Source organism: Schistocerca americana, chromosome 2, assembly GCF_021461395.2.
Source record: "Schistocerca americana isolate TAMUIC-IGC-003095 chromosome 2, iqSchAmer2.1, whole genome shotgun sequence".
NCBI classification, from domain to species: domain Eukaryota; kingdom Metazoa; phylum Arthropoda; class Insecta; order Orthoptera; family Acrididae; genus Schistocerca; species Schistocerca americana.
In genome coordinates, this window is record NC_060120.1 from 215947690 (window position 1) to 215954242 (window position 6553).

Sequence of the window (6553 nt, forward strand, 5' to 3'; positions counted from 1 at the left end):
GGACCGATTGATAGCTGGATGGGAAGTGCAGTGAAGTCACTGCCCCTCACGTCGTATTTATATAAGTTATGGGCGCAGCGGACGGCCGAACGAAACACCTGCCATCATCCACTCTTATGACCAAGTAGCAGCATCTAAAAGGCCGCTTTCTCAGACACATATCATTTTACAACACTGTTGTCTGTTAATTTAGAATCTTCGTAATTTTTATATGAATTGACTTAATTACAGAAAAAGTTTTAGCTCACCTGCATATAAGTTTTGCCAACGGCCTTGCCGCAGTGGTAACACCGGTTCCCGTCAGATCAACGAAGTTAAGCGCTGTCGGACTGGGGTAGCACTTGGATGAGTGACCATCCGGTCTGCCGAGCGCTGTTGGCAAGCGGGGTCCACTCAGCCATTGTGAGGCAAACTGAGGAGCTACTTGACTGAGAAGTAGCGGCTCCGGTCTCGGAAACTGACATACGGCCGGGAAAGCGGTGCGCTCACATGCCCCTCCATATCTACATCCAGTGACGCCTGTGTGCTGAGGATGACACGGCGTCCGGTCAGTACCTTTGGGCCTTCATGGCCTGTGCGGGAGGAGTTGGGAGGGGGTGGGGGGATATGAGCTTTGCCGTCTAGAATTTTTAGAACGAAACTGACAGTAGAACATGACGTCTGAACTACAACTTTAAGAGACCTTGTATTGATTGTTATTTACATCAAAGTTTTGAAACTTGTTATAGGTCTATTATTTAATAGGTTTCGTCAGGTACTGTAATCAAAACTTTCTATCATTAAAATAAATGATATTTAATCTACTACAAATAAGAACATTTTGTTCCAAATTTATTTTTCAGTAAATTACTCGAAAACTACTAGAGGTAGCTTAATGGAGTCACATAGTTACTGTTTTTTTATCGAACTAAATCTTCATACAACTTTTCATACCTCTAAATCTAAACTTTATCGCCTTTAATGTTTTTGTGAAAACACTTATTTTGAGCAAAATATTGCTCCGTTCAAGATGAAACATGAAACAGTTGATTTTGACATACATTTGCTCATTCTGACAAATTTTTGGTTTTCTAGTTTTGTTATTTAGGGCCACTTGTTTTTTTTTTAATTTAAAATGATGTATTTAGATAAAGATATTCATCTGATCATTCTGAGATCTGACAGTTTAACATTAGTCTACTGAAGCATATGTTGACAAAGCTTGGAAAAGCTTCTCTAATTTTTAATTTTATTCTTAAATTATAGCACAATACTTGCGTGCTACGCACGGGGGTGTTATAATGACGTGACGCTATTAGAAGTGAACTGGGGTGAGCCCCGGCGCAGTCGCTCAACTCTGTATCTCTCAAATGATACAACGCTTGTTTCGCCACAGTGTGATTACACAATTGCAAAACAATGACTGGAAGCAGTTGCTTCCCTAAAATATCACAATATGTGTACGGAGCAATTTAAAGTGGAATGGCCGCAGGAAACTAATCACAGTCAAGACAGTGTGGGATGGATAAAAGACAGAATTGATAAACGAAAGAATGCAGATCCTAAGAAGAGCAGTGCGGTTGGTGAGAGGTTTAGTTAGTAACGGCGGTCGTGTCAACTACAGTGGTAAACACTGCAAGGGAGCCGTTCTGCATCACGGTATGGTTTACTGTTAAAAAGTTCCGACAGCGTGCGTTCCTAGAAGAGTCAGCCAGTGTAGTGCTTCGTCCTGCTTACATCTCGAGAAAAGAACAAGAAGTTAAAATTAGACACATTCGAGCCCACAGCGAACCATGCGTGACTGGAACAGGAAGTCGTCCGGGGTGGCCGAGCGGTTCTAGGCGCTACAGTCTGGAACCGCGCGACCGCTACGGTCGCAGGTTCGAATCCTGCCTCGGGCATGGGGTTGGGTTGGGTTGTTTGGGGAAGGAGACCAGACAGCGAGGTCATCGGTCTCATCGGATTAGGGAAGGACGGGGAAGGAAGTCGGCCGTGCCCTTTGAAAGGAACCATCCCGGCATTTGCCTGGAGCGATTTAGGGAAATCACAGAAAACCTAAGTCAGGATGGCCGGACGCGGGATTGAACCGTCGTCCTCCCGAATGCAAGTCCAGTGTCTAACCACTGCGCCACCTCGATCGGTGCCTCGAGCATGGATGTGTGTGATGTCCTTAGGTTTAAGTAGTTCTAAGTTCTAGGAAACTGATGACCGCAGAAGTTAAGTCCCATAGTGGTCAGAGCCATTTTTTTGGAACAGAAAAGGGGGGGGGGGGGGGGAGAGAGGTAATGGTGCACAAAGTATCCTCCGCCGCACACTGCAAGGTGACTTGCGGAATAATGATATAGATGTTGACGTATGGGGGTTGCCCAGAAAGTAATGCACCGCATTTTTTTCCTTCAACAATTCTTTGTTGAACGTAACAGAACTACACACACGAAAGAATGGAGCTTTATTTACAGATCCTATTTTTCCACGTAATCTCCATCCCGGTCTATGGTCTTCCTCCAGCGCCAAACAAGGGCGTGTATGCCCTGTCGGTACCAATCCTTGTCCTGGTGACGGAGCCAGTGTTTCACTGTGTCAATCATCTCGTAATCGTCCTCAAAATTTCTTCCACAAATGGCGCAAACAAGTGGAAGTCGGAGGGAGCTGGGTCAGAGCTGTAGGGTGGATGGGGTAACACTGTCCAACTTTGTTTTGCGATGTGTTCAGCAGTCGTCAGACTTATGCGCGGCCGAGCGTTATCGTATTGCAGCAAAACATCTCCTGGCTTGCTGTGGCGCCGAAGTCGCCGGAAGCGCCTCTTGAGTTTCGTTAACGTTTTGATATATGCTTCTGAATTAATTGCATCGCCTCTCGGCATCACATCAATGAGAATCACACCTTCACAGTCCCAGAACACAGCGATCATGACATTACTGGCAGAAGCAGTTGCTCTGAATTTTTTCTTCTGTGGGGAGTGGGAATGGCGCCGTTCCATCGACTGTCGTTTTGTTTCGGGCTCAAAATGGTGAACCCATGTTTTATCACGTATCACAATCCGGGACAAGAAGGCCTCCACCTTAACTCCAAAACGTTGCAACAAATGAAGACAAATGTTTTTTCTGTGCGATTTGGGATCCACTGTTAGACACTACGGGACCCCTCTTGCACACACTTTTGTATATCCAAGAGTGCGGATAATTGCATCCACACTTCCTATGCTGATTGACAGATGCAGCACCAACTGCCTAGTCGTAATTCGTCTGTCCTCGCGAATGACATCACCTCGCTGCAACATGTCAGGTGTGACAGCCGTGGATAGTCTCCCCAACCGCTGCAAATCGTGGAGCTTCGCCGAGCCGCCTTTTGCTGACTTCACCCTTCGCGCCCAGCAACTAACTGTACTTCCGTCGTCAGCAGATGCTCCACAGACTTTGCACAAGCGTTTATGAATCTTCCCCACAGTTTCTTTCTCTGCAGTAAGAATTTAAATGTCGTCACGTTGGTTGTAACGTACCTCACCTACAGACGCCATTTTGAAACTGTTTTGCAGTTACACTATCTGTCGGAAGTGACGCAAACTTGGCGCAATCATTCAGCAGACTTCAGATAATACATAAGTAACGTTTCGCGTTCGTAGCTTTGTTTTAGCTGAGAAAAACAATGCGGTGCATTACTTTTTCCGCAACCCTCGTAGATGTAGTCGATCTTATCTAAATCTAGTCTACATGCTTCTCAGTTGCCTTCCAGCGCGGTAAAGGCATATATTAGTAGTCTCAGGTTGCAAACAAAAATCTTAGAAGTTTTTCCATCCTCCTGGAAGTGGATATGATTAAGAACTCAAGTTTCTAACCGCTCCTTCTGTACTACACATTACGGCATAACTAGTTTTCTGAATGTTTCCTTCAGTTTTAGAACTTATATAAACAGTGACTCTGTTGTCCATAATATATTGTCTAAAAACTTGTTGTTGAGGGACACTGTCGCCACTACTTGCATAAATTCGTAAGTGGAATGTAACATCCTGGAAAAGCTTCAAGCGCAAGCGGGAAACTTTACTAAGTTGACTCTTGGGAGAAGTTTTACTACCATTCCCCCACAAACAAATATCATCCCCCAAGGCATTAGCAGTCTTTATGAACGCAGTAAAAAGTAATGTTTCCCCTCAGCTTGAATACTAACATGACTGTGGAGCCGCTTAAAAACCCGATTTTTTGTTTTTCATCTCAAATCGATGTTCAGAGTTCTTTTGGACAAAATCGTGGTTAAAAGTAGTGAAGTGGACATCAGGAAGTTGTTTTGAAATCAACTTTCTAAGTGTGCGTTCACACCCGTGTTCCCACTGCTTTCAAACGTCAGTTTTGTCATTAGACTGCTGTTCGAGAAATATGTACTGTACAACTGTATTTCGGGTTGACAGCCCTCTGCCCTTTTAGAGGAAAAGTTTTGCTATGCTCTTATGTTTCCTTTCTATATCTTTGACTTTCGAGCATTGTTTTGCTTATAAAATGTTCTGTATTTTAAGCTGCTGTTATTTCATCATTCTCGAAAGTTATTATGCCTGTGATTTGTTTTAATATGGGGCAGTTATAAGCGCGAAGTTCTACAGTTGCTAGGACAATATTCTGTGTTTAATATGAGACAATCACTGTTGGCCCTTGATTCCGTACGAGTGATCAAATATGAAAAGTGGGTCCTTGAGGCAACTAAGGACGCCAGAATAACAAGGAGAAACAAGAAATGGAAGAGAGAAGACGACGAACATGTAAATCAAGTGTAATGTATTAGGAACGCTGGAGGTGAGTCGTAGATCGAATACAAATGTGAAATGAATTTATTAAGATTTAAATTTTCCGACACTTTTCTTTATGTACAAAAAATTGATTTCAGTTAGAGGTCTGATATTCTGTGTGATGGTTCAGGGTACCCTTTTGAAGGAAGCACACTACATACACAAACCTTCTATCAATCGGAACGAAAATACATACTGATTAACTATAAAAAAGTAACCTTAATTTTGATTATCAGAAGTAAATATTTCTAAAATAAAAACTTCGGTGGGAAACAATATTATTGTAGTGTACTTTTTAGATAACCGTGTACTGTAAATGTGTGTACTTAAAGTTTCAAGCATGTAAGTGAGATTCTTAGTCAGTAAATAGATTCCTAGTACGGACTGACAAATAAAAATACAGTTTACTGATCTTCACAAAAAATTGTAATAAAGTCAACGAGAAACCTAATGCCATTAATTCCATATCACATTGTTCAGCGAGGAACACTCCTACTGTCCTACAGTTTGCAACCTACAAGGAGTTCATACTTTTTTGATTGGAGCTGAGTAAACTTTATGAATATTTCTAAAATAAATATTTCTAAAAAAATTTGTAAAATAATAAAGTATTTTTCCAGGTATTCACTACCACACTAGCTTAAGTCAGCATTGATATTTGTCATGTGTATTACTCTGTGGGAAAATTCTATGAACCCTAGTCAGGAATGTTTTTTCTTAGGAACGAATGTTTGAAAATTACATGTAAGGTTAAAAAGAAAATAGGGTGAAAATCTGAAATAAAATGGACCATTCTCCTCAATTTAGCTTCCAAATCACCTCCCCGTACGTCAGAATTCCACCGTCCAGTATCTACGTAACGATGCTGCGGTCTCATATAAAATGAAAAGCTAGTAATGTAAAAAATGTCCACTTAACTATAACAAGTTCGTGACTGATGATGGGTGGTTAAGAACGTAAAGCGTGACAGAAAAAGGTGCGTTCAGAAAGTGGGAGGGTAGCAGGGTGTTAACGAGGAGACAATGGAGTGCTGTGTGACAAGAAGAGGGCGTATGGTGGTGAGGGAGGGAGGGGGTGGGGGTAGGCAGCTACCGATGAAGGGCGTCCGGATATTGAGAATGAAGGGGTATAAAAGCGGAAGGAGCCTGACACTGGTAAATTCACCTTCTACCTCTGAGGATAAATTCCAGAAATAATCCTTCGAGTAGGTTTCCACTTCTTTTCTGATGGAATAAGGTTCCCAGAATGTTCTGAACCGACCCATTTTACGCGTCATAGCCTCCTGACTGTAAATCCTGCCGCTTATTTACTGAAACAGTTATCCATCTGACATCGCATCGTTGAGCTCTGCAGGCAAGGAGATGGCCACTTGTAGTCGAACCTGAGAAACTAGTGGCTAGTAACGTTAGTCACTAGATCATGGAGGCGGGAGAACTGGAAGGTATTCGGTACTTTTACTGAAGAAGAGTGTGTCATCATCATCATCATCACATTTTGACATCCATTCCTGGGCAACGGCCTCACCTTGATTTTTGCAAGCGTTATAATCTCCAACTATACTGAAGCACCAAAGAAACTGGTATAGGTATACGTATTCAAATATATATATGTAAACACGCAGAATACGACGCTGCGGTCGGGAACGCCTATATAAGACAACAAATGTCTGGCACAGTTATTAGATCGGTTACTGCTGCTACAATGGCATGTTATCAAGGTTTAAGTGAGTTTGAACATGGTATTACAGTCGGCGCACGAGTGATGGGAAACAGCATCTCCGAGGTACTGATGAAGTGGAGA

General features: G+C 42.5%; 1 pseudogene; it reads left to right on the forward strand.

The window, feature by feature from the left end:
- The first annotated feature begins 263 nt into the window (after nucleotides 1-263).
- On the forward strand, nucleotides 264-381 carry LOC124596782 (annotated as a pseudogene).
- The last annotated feature ends 6172 nt before the right edge of the window (nucleotides 382-6553 follow it).